This window comes from Heteronotia binoei, chromosome 13, assembly GCF_032191835.1.
Source record: "Heteronotia binoei isolate CCM8104 ecotype False Entrance Well chromosome 13, APGP_CSIRO_Hbin_v1, whole genome shotgun sequence".
NCBI classification, from domain to species: Eukaryota; Metazoa; Chordata; class Lepidosauria; order Squamata; family Gekkonidae; genus Heteronotia; species Heteronotia binoei.
The window spans coordinates 2,673,830-2,692,587 of record NC_083235.1 but is presented as its reverse complement, the minus strand read 5'-3'; the positions used below and the strand labels follow the sequence as shown (position 1 = coordinate 2,692,587).

General features: G+C 50.4%; 1 protein-coding gene across 1 annotated transcript in view; it reads left to right on the top strand.

The window, feature by feature from the left end:
* Positions 1-18,758, top strand: part of TRIP10 (thyroid hormone receptor interactor 10) — a 221,749-nt gene that overhangs the window by 17,949 nt on the left and 185,042 nt on the right. The gene's annotated exons all lie outside the window — the stretch shown is intronic.

The window sequence follows — 18,758 nt, the reverse complement described above, 5'->3', positions numbered from 1 at the left end:
AGTCTCTAGAGTCCCGCTGTTGCCGGGCGCACAAAAGCTTCCCGCCAAACATCGAATCTCAATACAAAATGGCTGCTTATGGCATTGTATCCGGCCGAGGTCTCTCCCCTCCAGAAACCGTGCCCTCCTCGAACTCTGCCCCCAAATATCCAGGGGTTTCCAACTAGGGTTGCTAGGTTCAATTCAAGAAATGTCTGGGGAATTTGGGGGTGGAACCTGGAGATTTTAAGGATGGAGCCAGGAGCAAGGTTGGGACAAGCATCATTGAACTCCAAAGGGAGTTCTGGCCATCACGTTGAAAGGGGTCACACTCCTTTGAAATGCCGTCACTGGAAATAACGCAGGAGGGGAGCACCTTCTTCTTCACCCAAAGGGTGATTAACATGTGGAATTCACTGCCACAGGAGGTGATGGCGGCCACAAGCATGGCCACCTTCAAGAGGGGTTTAGATAAAAATATGGAGCAGAGGTCCATCAGTGGCTATTAGCCACAGTGTGTGTGTATATATAAAATTTGCTGCCACTGTGTGACACAGAGTGTTGGACTGGATGGGCCATTGGCCTGATCCAACATGGCTTCTCTTATGTTCTTATGTTCTTTGGGGGCTCCTAGAATGGGACCCCCTGGTCCAATCTTTTTGAAACTTGCGGGGGGGGGGTTGAGGAGAGGCACCAGATGCTATGCTGAAAATTTGGTGCCTCTGCCTCACAAAACAGCCCCCCCCCCCAGTCTCAGATATCCATGGATTGATTCTCCATTATACCCTAGGGCAGGGGTGGCCAACGGTAGCTCTCCAGATGTTTTTTTTTGCCTACAACTCCCATCAGCCCCAGCCAGCATGGCCAATGGCTGGGGCTGATGGGAGTTTTAGGCAAAAAAAATGTTGAGAGCTACCATTGGCCACCCCTGGACTATGAGGACCAGTCTCCATATGGTATAATGGAATGTCCAGTGGACATTCAACCCCCTCCCCGCTTTCTGATAACCCCGAAGTGGGGGGTCAAAAGGGACTAGTTGGAAGAAGAAGAACGCAGAGAAAACTGAGCACCTTCCATTGGTGGTTCATTGGTAGGGTTGCCAATCCCCAGGTGGGGGCAAGGGGCAGGGCCGTTACGTGGGAGTAGGCAAAGTAGGCAGTCGTCTAGGGCGCCATCTGCCCTAGGGGGCACCATTGGGTGCCCCCTCCCTGACGCCTGACTCTGGCTCCTGACCGCTGTCCCCTTGTCCTCTCCCATCACCCAGCTGCCCTCAACAAAGCCAAGCCACCTTCCCTCTGCACCCCACCCCCCGATGTATGACTTGGCCTCCCGCCTCATCCTGTCCTGCCACCCTCCTTCACAACATGGCCGCCAAGCACTTCTTCTCACACACATTTTTTTTATAACATCATATTTTTTAAAAAAAAAAATTAAAATCAGAAAATTAAAAATGTGAAAAGTAGGCGCTCTTCAGTTTCCCTATATTTTTTAATAATGGGGGGGGGGGGGTGTGCCAGAAAGCCGAGCACCGGCCCTGGGCAGGAGATCCCCCGATTTGGAGGTGCTCCCCCCACTTCAAGGTCATCAGAAAGTGGGGGGTGGAGAGATGTCTGCTGGGCATCCCACTATTCCCCATGGAGACCGATTCCCATAGGGTATAATGGAGAATTGATCCACAGGTATCTTGAGCCCTGGGGGGGGGGCTGTTTTGTGAAGTAGAGGCACCACATTTTCAGCATAGCATCCGGTGCTTCTCCTCAAAACATCCTCCAAGTTTCAAAAAGATTGGACCAGGGAGTCCTATATTTGAGCCCCAAAAGTAGGTGCCCCTATCCTTCATTCTTTCCAATGGAGGGAAGACATTGAAAAGATGTCCAGTCTCTTTAAATGTGAGTTCCATCACGCTTGTCCCAACCTTGCTCCTGACTCCACCCCCAATGTCTCCTGGCTCCACCCCCAAAGTCCCCAAATATTTCTTGAATTGGATCCAGCAACTCTATTCATTGGTTGCAGGCCAGCCAGCTGCCCTGAAAGCTCGTAAAGTATACCAGTGCCAGGACAAGGGACTAATCCAGGGGTGGCCAAATTTGCTCAGCATAAGAGCCACGAGAATAAACATCAGATGCTTTGAGAGCCTCAAGACATGAACGTCAGATGTTTCAAAGCCGCAAGGAAGGAAAAAGAAGATGATATTGGATTTATATCCCGCCCTCCACTCCGAAGAGTCTCAGAGAGGCTCACAATCTCCTTTCCCTTCCTCCCCCACAACAGACACCCTGTGAGGTAGATGAAGATATTGGATGTATATCCCGCCCTCCACTCCGAAGAGTCTCAGAGCGGCTCACAATCTCCTTTACCTTCCTTCCCCACAACAGACCCCCTGTGAGGTAGATGAAGATATTGGATTTATATCCCGCCCTCCACTCCGAAGAGTCTCAGAGCAGCCCACAATCTCCTTTCCCTTCCTCCCCAACAACAGACACCCTGTGAGGTAGATGAAGATATTGGATTTATATCCCGCCCTCCACTCCGAAGAGTCTCAGAGCGGCTCACAATCTCCTTTCCCTTCCTCCCCCACAACAGGCACCCCGTGAGGTGGGTGGGGCTGGAGAGGGCTCTCACAGCAGCTGCCCTTCCAAGGACAACTCTGTGAGAGCTACAGCTAACCCAAGGCCATTCCAGCAGGTGCAAGTGGAGGAGTGGGGAATCAAACCCGGTTCTCCCAGATAAGAGTCTGCACACTTCACAACTACACCAAGCTGGCTCTCAGGAGACAGACACCCTGTGAGGTGGGTGGGGCTGAGAGGGCTCTCACAGCAGCTGCTCTTTCAAGGACAACCTCTGCCAGAGCTATAACTGATCCAAGGCCATTCCAGCAGCTGCAAGTGGAGGAGTGGGGAATCAAACCCGGTTCTCCCAGATAAGAGAGCTTTGGCTGACCCAAGGGCCATGCCAGGAGGTGCAAGTGGAGGAGTGGGGAATCAAACCCGGTTCTCCCAGATAAGAGAGTCTGGCTGACCCAAGGCCATGCCAGCAGGTGCAAGTGGAGGAGTGGGGAATCAAACCCGGTTCTCCCAGATAAGAGTCCGCACACTTCACCACTACACCAAGTTGGCTCTCCATGTAACAATACAAACTTATGTATTATTTAACAGTATTAATAAACAAATACTTTTCCATGTCACTGCTGTCAAACTTATTGTTAAAAAAAAGTTCAAGGTAGTCCCCTGTGCAAGCACCAGTCGTTTCCAACTCTGGGGTGACGCTGCTTTCACAACGTTTTCACAGCAGACTTTTTACGGGGTGGTTTGCCATTGCCTTCCCCAGTCCTCTACACTTTCCCCCCAGCAAGCTGGGGACTCATTTGACCGACCTCGGAAGGATGGAAGGCTGAGTCAACCTTGAGCCGGCTACCTGGACCAGCTTCCCCTGGGATCAAACTCAGGTCGTGAGCAAAGGGCTCCGACTGCAGTACTGCAGCTTTACCACTCTGTGCCATGGGGCTCTTATACAACTTATTGTTACAAGTAAATAAATCCCATTTACCATAAATGAAAAGCTTCTATAACAGTAGGTGTCTCAGATCTTTCTTGTAGGAATTCTAAAATTGGAAACCAGACAGTCACTATATCAAAATGATAGTTAGAGTACTTTAATGGTTTCAATTTGACATTAAGTTTTGCTACAACATATACATTCCAGAGTTTATTGTACCAGGTTTTTAAGGACAGTTTGGTGTAGTGGTTAAGTGATGGACTCTTATCTGGGAGAACCAGGTTTGATTCCCCACTCCTCCATTTGCAGCTGCTGGAATGGCCTTGGGTTAGCCATAGCTCTCGCAGAGTTGTCCTTGATAGGGCAGCTTCTGAGAGAGCTCTCTTAACCCCACCTACCTCACAGGGTGTCTATTGTGGGGGAGGAAGCAGGAAGGTAAAGGAAATTGTGAGCCGCTCTGAGATTCTGAGATTCAGAGCGGAGGGTGGGATATAAATCCAATATCTTCTTCTCGAGAGTCAGTTTGGTGTAGTGGTTAAGTGTGTGGACTCTTATCTGGAAGAACCGGGTTTGATTCCTCACTCCTCCACTTGCAGCTGCTGGAATGGCCTTGGGTCAGCCATGGCTCTGGCAGAGGTTGTCCTTGAAAGGGCAGCTTCTGGGAGAGCTCTCTCAGCCCCACCCACCTCACAGGGTGTCTGTTGTGGGGGAGGAAGGGAAAGGAGATTGTGAGCTGCTCTGAGACTCTTCGGAGTGGAGGGTGGGATATAAATCCCTTGGAATCACAGCTGCTCTCCAGTCTACAGCTGCCCTGGATAAAACAGCAGCTTTGGAGGGTGGACTCTATAGAATCAGTTTGGTTCCCTTCCCTCCCCAACCTGCTCTTCCCAGCCTCCAGCCCCAAATCTCCAGCTTTCCTGGAACTGGGTCACAGACGGGAAAGCATTAACCTTGCTTTTCTGGCCCTCCCGATGCCAGCAGCAGTATTTCTAAAGCTGGCAAAAGTCCAAGGTCATTGCTCACTGGCATCCTGATAAATGATACTTGGCAGCATGACCAGCGATAGCCCAATGGCCCGCTCGGTTTACAACTGGAGAGGAGAGGGGAGAGACATTGCACAACTGCTCTTCTCATCAACTGTGAAAGGGAACTTTTGAGCAAAGCCCCTGCAACTGACAGGAGCCCCGTGGCGCAGAGTGGTCAAGCTGCAGTGCTGCAGTCCGAGCTCTCTGCTCACGACCTGAGTTCTATCCCGGCGGAAGCTGGGTTCAGGTAGCCGGCTCCAGGTTGACTCAGCCTTCCCTCCTTCCGAGGTCGGTCAAAGGAGTCTCCAGCTTGCTGGGGGGGAAGTGGAGATGACTGGGGAAGGCCATGGTAAACCACCCTGTAAAAAATCTGCCATGAAAACGTTGTGAAAGCAACCTCACCCAAGAGTTGGAAACGACTGGTGCTTGCACAGGAAACGACTGGTGCTTGCACCTTGAGCCAGGGCTGTGCGAACTGCACTGGCTGTCAGTTACATACCGGGTTCGCTACAAAGTGCTGCTTATTACCTTTAAAGCCCTATATGGTCGAGGACCTGCCTACCTGAGGGAGTGGGACCGTCTTTTCCCATACGAGCCCCAGAGAGCACTGAGGTCAGCGGGGAAGAACAAGCTGACTATCCCTGGGCCAAAGGAGGCGAAATTGCAGAACACCCACGCACGGGCCTTCTCCGTTGCAGCTCCACGCCTATGGAACCAGCTCCCGGAAGAGGTGCGGGCCCCGCGGAGTCTTGACCAATTCCGCAGGGCCTGCAAGACCATCCTTTTCAGGTTGGCCTTTGCGGACTGCTGATTAAGGATTGCTGAACTGATGGATTCGCCTAAGTGACTTTAACTGACAGAATAGCGCCAAAAATACCACTGTTATTGCTAAATTATGTTAATTATATTAAATGTGAATTAGAACGGTTTTTAAGATAATGCTGATTTTAAAGTTTTTGTATAACTATCGTATGGATATGTTGTTAGCCGCCCTGAGCCTGACTAGGCGGGGAGGGCGAGATATAAATAAAATTTTGTTGTTGTTGTTGTTATTATTTTACTGCAACTGTGGGGGAAACCTCTCTTTTCATACAGAGGGAAGCAGTGAGGCCATCATCTTTTGGTAGGGTTGCCAACTCCAGGGTGGGAAATTCCTGGAGAGTTTGGGGGTAGAGCTTGGGATGGCAGGCTTGGGGGATTTGGAGAGGAGGGTATAATGCCCTATAGTCCTTCCCCCAAAATAGCCGTTTTCTCCAGAGGAACTGATCTCTGTCACCTAGAAGTCTGTTGTAATTCCAGGAGATCGTCAGGCCCAACCTGGAGGTTGGCAACCCAACTTGCTCTGACAAAAGAAGGGACCTGGGGGCTGCCACGTGATTGCACATTCACCCCTTTGCTTCATCACAGACCTGACAGGTATTATTACCATGCCCACTCACGCCCCTTTGCTGGGAACTCTACGCCCACTGGTGGTGGTGGTTATTCAGTTGCACAGTTGAGTCCGACCCCCTGGGCCACATCACGCCAGGCACGCTGGTTCACTCCCCACACCCTGCACAGCAAACCAGCTCTCCATTGGCCACTCAGAAGCCCTGCTGGGCAAGAACCACACATGGCCACACCTACTCTAAAAAAAACCCCGGTGGGCACCAGGAAAGGTGTTGGTAGGCTCCGCGGTGCCCAGGGATTGCTGGGTTGGTCTGCTTGCTGCCTGAGCGCCTTGCAAGAACATCAGATAGGTCTGGGTCATCCCTCTGCACTGACGCAATTTTCTTCTTGTGGCTGCAGTTCCTTAGATTCAAGAATCACCAGATTGGAAGAGGCCACAGAAGAAGGAAAGGAAAGGAAAGGTCCCCTGTGCAAGCACCAGTCATTTCCGACTCTGGGTTGACGTTGCTTTCACAACGTTTTCACGGCAGACCTTGGAGGCTTTTAAACAGAGGCTAGATGGGCATCTGACATCGATGAGGATCCTGTGAATTTAGGGGGAGGGGTTTGTGAGTTTCCTGCCTTGTGCAGGGAGTTGGACTAGATGACCCTGGAGGTCCCGTCCAATTCTAGGATTCTATATGAAGCTGCCTTCTACTCAGGGGTAGTTTTGTAGAAAAATAGGTGGTGGAGCTCATCCAGGGATTGTTATGCAGCTGCAATACTATTCAATGGACAAGGAGGTATAACTCTCAGAAGGAGGAGGTGGAACTCTCAGAAAGGTTCAGGAGCTGTGCTCCTGTGAGCTCCACTGAATCTGAGGCCTGCTTCTACTGAATCAGACCCTCCTGGCTCCATCAAAGTCAGTCTTGTCTCCTCAGACTGGCAGCGGCTCTCCAGGGTCTCCAGCTGAGGTTTTTCACGCTTATTTACCTGGACACTTTTAAGTTGGAGATGCTGGGGACTGAACCTGGACCTTCTGCTTACCAAGCAGATGCTCTACCACTGAGCCACCGCCTGTCCTAGAATTACCACTGGCCTCAGGGCCAGCCAACATAGATTGGTTCCCCTGGAGAAAACTGATGCTTTGCTGGGTGGACTCTGCGGCATTATACCCCTCGGGGGTCCTTTCCCTTCCCAACCCCCCCCACCCACAAATCCCCAGGAATTTCCTAAATCAGCAACTAAAACTTTTGAGTCTTTCTTACCTTCATTTTGAGAGAGGCTGAATTCTGCACAGAAGGGAATTCTATATGAAATTCTGCATGGGGGGGGGAGAGAAGAGGGGGAGCACGAAAAAGGACCTGTGATACCAGGTTGCCAACTCTAGGTCGGGAAATTCCTGGAGATTTCGGGTAGAGCTGCTCTCTGTAGCCTAGCTATCACCTGCAGTCCCGGGAGACCTCCAGGTTGGTCAAACCTGCTGCCAGAGGTAAGCAGCACATGCCTACAGGAGGCGCCCCGAAGGAGCAGCCCACTGCGCCTGGAGCTGGAGGTTCTACTCGGTTCCACTCCCAGCAGGGCTGCCAATCCCCAGTTGGGGGCAGGGAATCCCCCGGTTTGGAGGCCCTCCCCCCGCTTCAGGGTCATCAGAAAGCGAGGGGGGGGAGGGAAATGTCTGTTGGGAACTCATTATTCCCTAGGGAGACTTTTTCCTATAGGAAATAATGGAGAATTGATCTGTGGGAAACTGGAGCTCTGGGGGGTTGTTTTTCGAGATAGAGGCACCAAACTTTCAGTATATCATCCAATGCCTCTCCCCAAAATACCCCCCAGGTTTCAAAAAGATTGGACTGGGGGTCCAATTCTATGAGCCCCCAAACAAGGTGCCCCCATCCTTCATTCTTTCCTATGGAGGGAAGGCATTTAAAAGGTGTGTGGTCCCTTTCAATGGGGAAGACCAAAACTCCCTTTGGAGTTCAATTATGCTTAGAATCATAGACTCATAGAATCCTAGAGTTGGAAGGGACCTCTAGGGTCATCTAGTCCAACCCCCTGCACAATGCAGGAAACTCACAAACACCCCTCCCCTAAATTCACACCCTTGCTCCTGGCTCCACCCTCAAAGTCTCCTGGCTCCACCCCCAACATCTCCTGGTTCCACCCCAACGTCTCCTGGCTCCACCCCCAAAGTCTCCTGGCTCCATCCCAAAGCCTCTTGGTTCCACCCCAACATCTCCTGGCTCCACCCCCAAAGCCTCCTGGCTCCACCCCCAAAAGTCTCCTGGCTCCACCCCCAAAGCCTCCTGGCTCCACCCCCAAAGTCCCCAGCTATTTCTGGAGCTGGACTGGGCGAGCAGCCTCCCCCCAAGCCGCGTTGCAGCTGCCGCCGCCGTGCGCATCCGGGCTGCGGGGGGAAGGCGGAGCCGGCGGCGGGGACTACAAGGCCGGCGTCCTCCAGCGGGGCGGCTCCTCGGGCCGGCGAGCTGCGTTCGGGGGCGCCGCGGCGAGCAGGGTGTGGGCGGGCGAGCGGTCCTCCTCCGGCCCCAGCAGGTAGGTGCGCGCCTTGGCGAGGGTCGCAGAGCCGCTGGCCCTCCGCGCTGCCCCCTCCCCAGAGCCGGGCCGGCCCTCAGCCCAGGAGGAGGCTGCTGGCACGCGGGGTTGCCAACTCCGGGTTGGGGCGGTCCTGGAGATCTGGGAAGGAGAAGGAGGTCGCCGCGCCAGCCGGTCCATGCGGTTTTCTCCAAGGGACTGACCCCTTGAATTGGGGGATCCTGTGGATTTAGGGGAGGCTGTTTGTGAGTTTCCTGCATTGTGCAGGGGGGTGGACTAGATGACCCTGGGGATCCCTTCCAACTCTAGGATTCTGTGACCTCTGCGGTCTGGAGAAGACGAGTTCTCATTCCAGGCGACCTTCAGGCCCCAGGTTTTGTGAAAGCAAAAAAGACTAAGGCGGAAAATAGAGTAGGATTATAGGGACAATCCTCCGCGAAAGCCAGCCTCCAAAATGTATGCAAAATATTTTTTACTATCATCAGTGATAACTTTTTTCTAATGGTCAACATTACGATTTGCTCTGCATTTAGGTAGGGAAAATCCAAGGCATGGTTATAGAATGGGGGAGACTTGTCTTAGCAGTAGTCTAGGGGTCTTAGTGGATCATACGCTGAACATGAGTCAACAGTGTGATGCGGTGGCTAAAAAGGCAAATGCAATTTTGGGCTGTAGCAACAGAAGTAGAGTGTCCAGATCACGTGATGGGATGGTATCGCTTTACTCTGCTCTGGTAAGACCTCACCTGGGGTATTGTGTTCAGTTTTGGGCAACACATTTTAAGGAGAATCTAGACAAGCTGGAACTGGTCCAGAGGAGGGCGACAAAGATGGGGATGGGTCTGGAGACCAAGTTCTATGAGGAAAGGTTGAAGGAGCTGGGCATGTTTAGCCTGGAGAGGAGGTGGCTGAGAGGTGATAGGATCACCATCTTCAAGGACTTGAAGGGCTGTCATCCAGAGGATGGGGTGGAATTGTTTTCTGTGGCCCCTGAAGGTAGGACCAGAACCAATGAGTTGAAATTAAATCAAAAAGAGTTTCCAGCTCAATATTAGGAAGAGCTTCCTGACCGTTAGAGCGGTTCCTCAGTGGAACAGGCTTCCTCCTCGGGAGGTGATGGGCTCTCCTTCCTTGGAGGTTTTTCAACAGAGGCTGGATGGCCATCTGACAGCAATGAAGATCCTGTGAATTTAGGGGGAGGTGTTTGTGAGTTTAGAGCAGTTCCTCAGTGGAACAGGCTTCCTCCTCGGGAGGTGGTGGGCTCTTCTTCCTTGGAGGTTTTTCCACAGAGGCTAGATGGCCATCTGATAGCAATGAGGATCCTGTGAATTTAGGGGGAGGGGTTTGTGAGTGTCCTGCACTGTGCAAGGGGTTGGACTAGGTGACCTTGGGGGTCCCTTCCAACTCTATGATTGATGTTGACCATTAGAAAAAAAAATTCACTGATAATAGCCTTAGTAACAAATATTTTGCATAAATGTTGGAGGTTGGTTTTTGCGGAGGTTTATACCTTTAATCCTACCCGCCTGGAGGTTGGCAAGGCTGGGTCGTACGGAGGGTCCCTTGACTTGACTGGGCAGAGCCAGGGGGGCAGGAAGATTCGGGGAACCCTGTGATGCCCTGCACTTTAACCTGCAATTGGGGTGCAGGGGGGACACCCTCCCATACTGCCGCTCAGTCTGCTTGGTGACTCCAAGTGTGAAATTTGTGCCAATGACCTAGAAGTGCCTTTCTCAAGCCTGCCCTGTTGTGACTCCCGCCCTTTGAATAGATTATCTCCTCCTGGAGTATGGGGGGGGGGGAAGGGGGGTGCAAATCCCTGACTTCTACGAACTGGGTTAAGTTCCATTGTGTCCAAAGGGATTTATACTCCCCGCTAAGCCCCAGACAACAGGATTTCGGCCTTAGGGAGCTAAGCTGCGTGCTGCCCGCAGGAGGGGACCAGACAGCCGTGCATCATGAGCAGCTGAAAGGTGTGGCCAGGGAGAAGCCTTACGCCTGTCTAGCCCCACCTGCACCTGCATTGCTTGGGATTGTCTTCCCTTTTCTGATTTCTTTCCTGTGTTGTATATAAATGTAATATAAATGGGCAGTCTTCGCAGTGGAGGACGGTAAGCAGTGGGGTGCCGCAGGGCTCAGTACTGGGTCCCATGCTCTTTAACTTATTCATAAATGATTTAGAGTTGGGAGTGAGCAGTGAAGTGGCCAAGTTTGCGGATGACACTAAATTGTTCAGGGTGGTGAGAACCAGAGAGGATGGTGAGGAACTCCAAAGGGATCTGTTGAGGCTGGGTGAGTGGGCGTCAACGTGGCAGATGCGGTTCAATGTGGCCAAGTGCAAAGTAATGCACATTGGGGCCAAGAATCCCAGCTACAAATACAAGTTGATGGGGTGTGAACTGGCAGAGACTGATCAAGAGAGAGATCTTGGGGTCGTGGTAGATAACTCACTGAAAATGTCAAGACAGTGTGCGTCTGCAATAAAAAAGGCCAACGCCATGCTGGGAATTATTAGGAAGGGAATTGAAAACAAATCAGCCAGTATCATAATGCCCCTGTATAAATCGATGGTGCGGTCTCATTTGGAGTACTGTGTGCAGTTCTGGTCGCTGCACCTCAAAAAGGATATTATAGCATTGGAGAAAGTGCAGAAAAGGGCAACGAAAATGATTAAAGGGCTGGAACACTTTCCCTATGAAGAAAGGTTGAAACGCTTGGGACTCTTTAGCTTGGAGAAACGTCGACTGCGGGGTGACATGATAGAGGTTTACAAGATAATGCATGGGATGGAGAAAGTAGAGAAAGAAGTACTTTTCTCCCTTTCTCACAATACAAGAACTCGTGGGCATTCGATGAAATTGCTGAGCAGACAGGTTAAAACGGATAAAAGGAAGTACTTCATCACCCAAAGGGTGATTAACATGTGGAATTCACTGCCACAGGAGGTGGTGGCGGCCACAAGCATAGCCACCTTCAAGAGGGGTTTAGATAAAAAATATGGAGCACAGGTCCATCAGTGGCTATTAGCCACAGTGTGTGTGTATATATAAAGTTTTTTTGCCACTGTGTGACACAGAGTGTTGGACTGGATGGGCCGTTGGCCTGATCCAACATGGCTTCTCTTATGTTCTCTTACGTTCTTATGTTGTAGCAGCAATCTGATGCACAGAAATGAAACAGGTGAAGGTTTCCCTAAGCATGAAGATTAAAAATTTCAGGGGAAAGCATTGCCTGCTGAATCTGTGCCTCGGGCATGCAGGATCAGGGAGGGACGGTGGCTCAGTGGGAGAGCCTCTGCTTGGCGTGAAAAGCCTCAACTGGAGACCCTGGAGAGACGCTGCCAGTCTGAGTAGACAAGACTGACTTTGGTGGACCCAGGGGGGTCTGATTCAGTGGAAGGCGGCTTTGTATGTTCATATGATGTGGGATCGAATCATGGTCAGCCATGATTCTTGCAATGCACTTTGCTGTTGAACATTTAGGAAGTGCATTTCAGTGTCACTTCCATTTTAGCAATTTCTGCCTTTTTGAGGAGGGATATGAATTATGGGGGAATCTTGAGTCCTTGAAAGGAACTCTCTCTTGCCTCAACCTCTGTATTTTCCCACTAGCAAGCTCAGGTATTGTTTCATCTCTGCTTCGTCAGTATCACTGCTCCTCTTGTGTTGAGGAATGGTACAGTCTTGTTCCGCTAGGACCGTAACATTTAGGAGTGGGTTGCATGAGTGACCTCTCTTCTTTTGGTGCAGTGGTTAAGTGTGCCGACTCTTATCTGGAAGAACCGGGTTTGATTCCCCACTCCTCCACTTGCACCTGCTGGAATGGCCTTGGGTCAGCCAGAGCTCTGGCAGAGGTTGTCCTTGAAAGGGCAGCTGCTGTGAGAGCCCTCTCAGTCCCACCCACCTCACAGGGTATCTGTTGTGGGGGAGGAAGGTAAAGGAGATTGTGGGCCGCTCTGAGTCTCTGTCCTTGAAAGGACAGCTGCTGTGAAAGCCCTCTCAGCCCCACCCACTGCACAGGGTGTCTGTTGTGGGGGGAGGAGATTGTAGGCCGCTCTGAGTCTCTGTCCTTGAAAGGGCAGCTGCTGTGAAAGCCCTCTCAGCCCCTCCTGCCACACAGGGTGTCTATTGTGGGGGGAGAAGATATAGCAGATGGTAAGCTGCTCTGAGGCTCTGATTCAGAGAGAAGGGCGGGGCATAAATCTGCAGTCTTCTTCTTCTTCTTCCTTGTAGCAATGATTCAGGTGAGTAGCTGTGTGAGTCCGAAGCAACAGAATCAAGTCCAATGGTACCTTTTAAGACCAACACAGTTTAATTCTGGGTATAAACTTCCTTGTTCATGCCTGTTTCAACGTATCTGAAGACGTGGGCCTGCACACAAAAGCTTATACCCAGAATTAAACTTCGTTAGTCTTAAAGGTTCCACTGGATTCAGCCTTTCTTCTGTTAGTTGTTGTAATGTGGAAACAGGTGCTGGGGAAACAGTCACTCTTTTTTTGGGCAGTGCCATGTGGGTAGGATACAGGCCTGGTCTGTTGGTTCTCATAGCCGCATATCTAAAGCCGTGGGAAGAACCACATACATGGAGGGCTGTCAATGGAAGGAAGCTGGATCAACCAATGCCCGATTGGAGAGACAAGGGGTGGCCAAAATGTGGCTTGGGAGCCACATGTGGCTCTTTCACACATATTGTGTGGCTCTCAAAGTCGCCACCGCCCCATCAGCCAGCTTGGAGAAGGCATTTCTCTCTTTAAATCAGTTCTTCAAACCAAGACAGTCGGCGACTTGGAGAATACATTTAAAGTTAAAGTTGATTTCTTTCTACCTCTCCCCCATCTATTTGCCTTCCTTCCTTCCTTCCTTCCTTCCTTCCTTCCTTCCTTCCTTCCTTCCTTCCTTCCTTCCTTCCTTCCTTCCTTCCTTCCTTCCTTCCTTCCTTCCTTCCTTCCTTCCTTCCTCTGCTGTTTTTTCTGTGTGGCTCTTATGTTAAGCAAGTTTGGCCACCCCTGATTTAGACTCTCATGATTGGATAAACATCTGGAGAAAGATCAGTGGCCGTTAGCTGCAAGTTATAGGTGGAACTCTCTGTCTGGAACAAGTGATGCTCTGTATTCTTGGTGCTTGGGGGGGGCAACAGTGGGAGGGCTTCAGGTGTCCTGGCCCCACTGGTGGACCTCCTGATGGCACCTGGGAGTTTTGGCCACTGTGTGGCACAGAATGTTGGACTGGATGGGCCATTGGCCTGATTCAACATGGCTTCTCTTATGTTCTTATGTCTGGGGCAGTGATGCTCTATATTCTTGGTGCTGGGGGGCATAGTGGGAGGGCTTCTAGTGTCCTGGCTCCACTGGTGGACCTCCTGAGGGCACCTGGGGTTTTTTGGCCACTGTGTGACACAGAGTGTTGGACTGGAGGGGTCATTGGCCTGATCCAACATGACTTCTCTTATGTTCTTGTGTCTGGGGCAGTGATGCTCTATATTCTTGGTGAATGGGGGCATAGTGGGAGGGCTTCTGGTGTCCTGGCCCCACTGGTGGACGTCCTGAGGGCACCGGGGGGTTTTGCCACTGTGTGACACAGAGTGTTGGACTGGATGGGCCATTGGCCTGATCCAACATGGCTTCTCTTATGTTCTTATGTCTGGGGCAGTGATGCTCTATATTCTTGGTGCTGGGGGGCATAGTGGGAGGGCTTCTAGTGTCCTGGCCCCACTGGTGGACCTCCTGAGGGCACCTGGGGTTTTTTGGCCACTGTGTGACACAGAGTGCTGGACTGGAGGGGTCATTGGCCTGATCCAATGTGGCTTCTCTCTCTGATGTCCTTCCTTCCTTCTCTCAAAAGTCTGATGTTTATTCTATGTGACGTTCATTCTCTGTTTGGCCACGCCTAGGGTAGACAGTATCTTTAGATGGTACCCTGGTAAATAAACAGTGCTATGCGAGAGGAGGCTGCGTCTGCTGTTCGATTCGATAGATTTTGGTGCAGTTATTCTTCATTAATGCTAGAATCTAAATTGGGGGAGGATGAACAAGTTGGTAGCAGCCTCCACAGTTTCCAAAAGTCATCCCTGCTTTGTGATGCTCCCAGCCGGTACTTACTTGAGCTGCAGTGGAGACCACATCACAGCTTGGCTTCGCAGGGCCAAATTGGTGAAAATTGACCAAGCCGAAAGGGCTTTGTGGGGCTCTGAAGTCTGCCTCTGGCCGAAACACGCGGTGATTGTGGTGGTAGAAAGTGCCGTCAAGTTACAGTTGACTTATAGCAACCCAGTAGCGTTTTCGAGGCCGGAGAACTTCAGAGATGGTTTGCCCTCGCCTGCCTCTGCGTAACAACCTTGGGCTTCCCTGGTGGTCTCCAACCCAAGTACTAACCAGGGCCCAACCTGCTTAGCTTCTGAGATCCAAGAAGACCGAGCCAGCCTGGTCTCGGGTATGAATCCCTGACAAGGGTTAGTTTTTAGATTTGTGGCTCAGAAACAATCTGTTGGTTTTCTTGCTAGTATTGTCTTTGCTATCCAAAGCATATATATGTACACACGTATTTAAAAAGGTCAAGGTAGTCGCCTGTGCAAGCACCAGTCGTTTTCGACTCTGGAGTGACGTTGCTTTCACAATGTTTTCATGGCAGACTTTTTACGGGATGGTTTGCCCTTGCCTTCCTCAGTCCTCTACACTTTCGCCCCAGCAAGCTGGGGACTCATTTGACTGACCTCGGAAGGATGGAAGGCTGAGACAACCTCGAGCTGGCGACCTGAACACAGCTTCTGCTGGGATTGAACTCAGGTTGTGAGCAGAGTTTAGGACTGCAGTACTGCAGCTTTAACACTCTGCACCACAGGTCTCTTAAAGTAAAGGTAGCCCCCTGTGCAAGCACCAGTCATTTCCGACTCTGGAGTGACGTTGCTTTCACAACGTTTTCACAGCAGACTTTTTACGGGCTGGTTTGCCCTTGCCTTCCCCAGTCCTCTACACCAGGGGTGGCCAACGGTAGTTCTCCAGATGTTTTTTGCCTACAACTCCCATCAGCCCCAGCCAGCATGACCAATGGCTGGAGCTGATGGGAATTGTAGGCAAAAAACATCTGGAGAGCTACTGTTGGCCACCCCTGCTCTACACTTTCCCCCCAGCAAGCTGGGTACTCATTTTAACCACCTCGGAAGGATGGAAGGCTGAGTCAACCTCAAGCCGGCTACCTGAACCAGCTTCCGCTGGGATCGAACTCAGGTCATGAGCAGAGGGCTCCGACTGCAGTACTGCAGCTTTACCACTCTGTGCCACGGGGCTCTTAGACACATATTTACATATCCACATATATTCATGACTATATTAGTCCATGGATTTTAATATCAATATTTGTTAACCTTTATATATGTTCATTATAGTTCTTTATAGAGCCAGTTTGGTGTAGTGGTTAAGTGTGCGAACTCTTATCTGGGAGAACTGGGTTTGATTCCCCACTCCTCCACTTGCAGCTGCTGGAATGGCCTTGGGTCAGCCATAGCTCTCTTATCTGGGAGAATCGGGCTTGATTCCCCACTCCTCCACTTGCAGCTGCTGGAATGGCCTTGGGTCAGCCATAGCTCTCGTAGGGGTTGTCTCTCAGTCCCACCCACCTCACAGGGTGTCTGTTGGGGGTGGTGGTAAAGGAGATTGTGACCCCTCTGAGATTCAGAGTATAGCAGAGGTGGCCAACGGTAGCTCTCCAGATGTTTTTTTGCCTACAACTCCCATCAGCCTCAGCCAGCATGGCCAATGGCTGGGGCTGATGGGAGTTGTTGGCAAGAAACATCTGGAGAGCTACCGTAGGCCACCCCTGGAGTATAGGGTGGGATATAAATCCAATATCTTCAATGATGTAATATAGAATAGTATGGAACCACAGTAATCATTATGGGAAGGGAAGACCTCATCTTGTCTCCCTGGTAACAGAAGAGAGGTACCTACCAACGGAAGCTGTCTGCAGAGCTGGAATGTGACCTGGGAGCAAAGCAACACCGGGGCCTGGGAAATGATTCAAAGACTTTCCGGTGGGAGAAAGGCTGTTAGCCTGTAACCTGTATCTGGACTGTAGCTTTCGAATATGATCAGTCTGGCAAGACAGTAGTCTTGCCGTATGCATGCTACGAGCCTGATTCTTCATTAAAAAGCCTCGTTTGCATTTACTCAAGAAGTCTGGTGATAGATTCTGGACAAAACCTCATACCTGGGCCATCAGGGTCAAGGTGCCCAGAATATATAGTTAGTAATTAGAGGACTGCAGTGGAAATGAAGATTACTGATGCGCTTTGTTCTCTGCAATGCAATATGCATTTTTTTCTACCTCTCTTTGCAAGGTGTTTTATATATTTATTTATGAGGGGCCATCAGCAGCAGCATAGAACGCAGGACGCCCATCTGTGACCATGTTTTACATCTTCTCGCCTCTGTTGAAATTGATGCAAAAGGCAGCTGACTCCTTGTCACAGATGTCTGTTCTGGGTGCTATTTCTGTGGCATCTTTGTCACCCGGGTTCCATCTGCGTGAGGGTTCTTTTATTCCCTGCTTTTTATTCCTTGTTCTTGCTGCCCTGGAAGGTAAAATCAGCTATCTCTTCCGGCTACGTGGGAAAATTTCCAAGCCAAACCCTCCTGATGTTGTTTTTCATAACATCAACACATTGTGTGTGCTTGTTTAGCACTTAAAAATGCTTCCCGTATGTTCTTCAGTATTATTCTCCTCCGAGTTGCAGATTGCCGGAGAGAGAGAGAGTGAAACTATGGTTTCCTATTGTTACAGAGAATCCTAGAGTTGGAAGGGACCTCTAGGGTCATCTAGTCCAACCCCCTGCACGATGCAGGAAACTCACAGACACCTCCCCCTAAATTCACAGGATCTTCATTGCTGTCAGGTGGCCATCTAGCCTCTGTTTAAAAACCTCCAAGGAAGGAGAGCCCACCACCTCCCGAGGAGGAAGCCTGTTCCACTGAGGAACTGCTCTAAACTCACAAATCCCTCCCCCTAAATTCACAGGATCCTCATTGCTGTCAGATGGCCATCTAGCCTCTGTTTAAAAACCTCCAAGGAAGGAGAGCCCACCACCTCCCGAGGAGGAAGCCTGTTCCACTGAGGAACCGCTCTCACGGTCAGGAAGTTCTTCCTAATATTGAGCTGGAAACTCTCTTGATTTAATTTCAACCCATTGGTTCTGGTCCTACCTTCTGGGGCCACAGAAAACAATTCCACCCCATCCTCTAGATGACAGCCCTTCAAGGACTTGAAATGGTGATCCTATCACCTCTCAGCTGCCTCCTCTCCGGGCTAAACATCCCCAGCTCCTTCCAGCTCCTTCAACCTTTCCTCATAGGACTTGGTCTCCAGACCCCTCAGCACAGGATCTTCATCACTGTCAGATGGCCATCTAGCCTCTGTTGAAAAACCTCCAAGGAAGGAGAGCCCACCACCTCCCAAGGAGGAAGCCTGTTCCACTGAGGAACCGCTCTAGCGGTCAGGAAGTTCTTCCTCATTTTGAGCCGGAAACTCTTTTGATTTAATTTCAACCCATTTGTTCTGGTCCTACCTTCTGGGGCCAAATACCTCTCTGACCTTGACATTTTGCCAAAAAAAACAAATTTTATCGTCTGATATTTTTCTAAAACCAGTGACACTCCTTTACTATTGCATTTTGTCTTTATTGTGTATATTTTTGTTTGTGTGTTTCTTTGTTTCCCCCCTTTTCCTTTCCCCCTCCTTTTCTGGGGAGTATTTCCTCCTGGGCATTCCACCCTTTCTGTCAGCGGAGCCTCTTTCGAATGTGTCATTAGGTATTTTCTAGGTAGGGAGTTTATTTTGCAGCTTTTTATGTTGATCATATTGTATCTACTTCTTGAACTTTGCCTGTCTGAATCTGTCCTAGGATAATGATATAGTTGTGTTTTTGTATGGGGGGAGAGGGGGAATTTAAAGGGTTAAGTTTTTGTGAATATTTGACTGCCCTTGTATATCGGGGGGGGTTTTAACTTTAATTTAAAAAAGAGAATGAACGGAGAGAAAGAGACAGAGACACAGAGAGGGAGAGAGAGACACACACACACAGAGGGGGAGAGAGAGACACAGAGACAGAGGGAGAAAGACAGACAGAGACACACAGATCCAAATAGCCGTGTTGGTCTGAAGTAGTAGAACAAAATAGGTCAATTGCACCTTTAAGAACAACACACACACAGAGAGAAAGAGAGAGAGACAGACACAGAAAGAGAGAGACAGAAAGAGGGAGAGAGAGACAGAGAGGGAGAGAGACAGACACAGAAAGAGAGAGACAGAAAGAGGGAGAGAGAGACAGAGAGAGAGACAGAAAGAGGGAG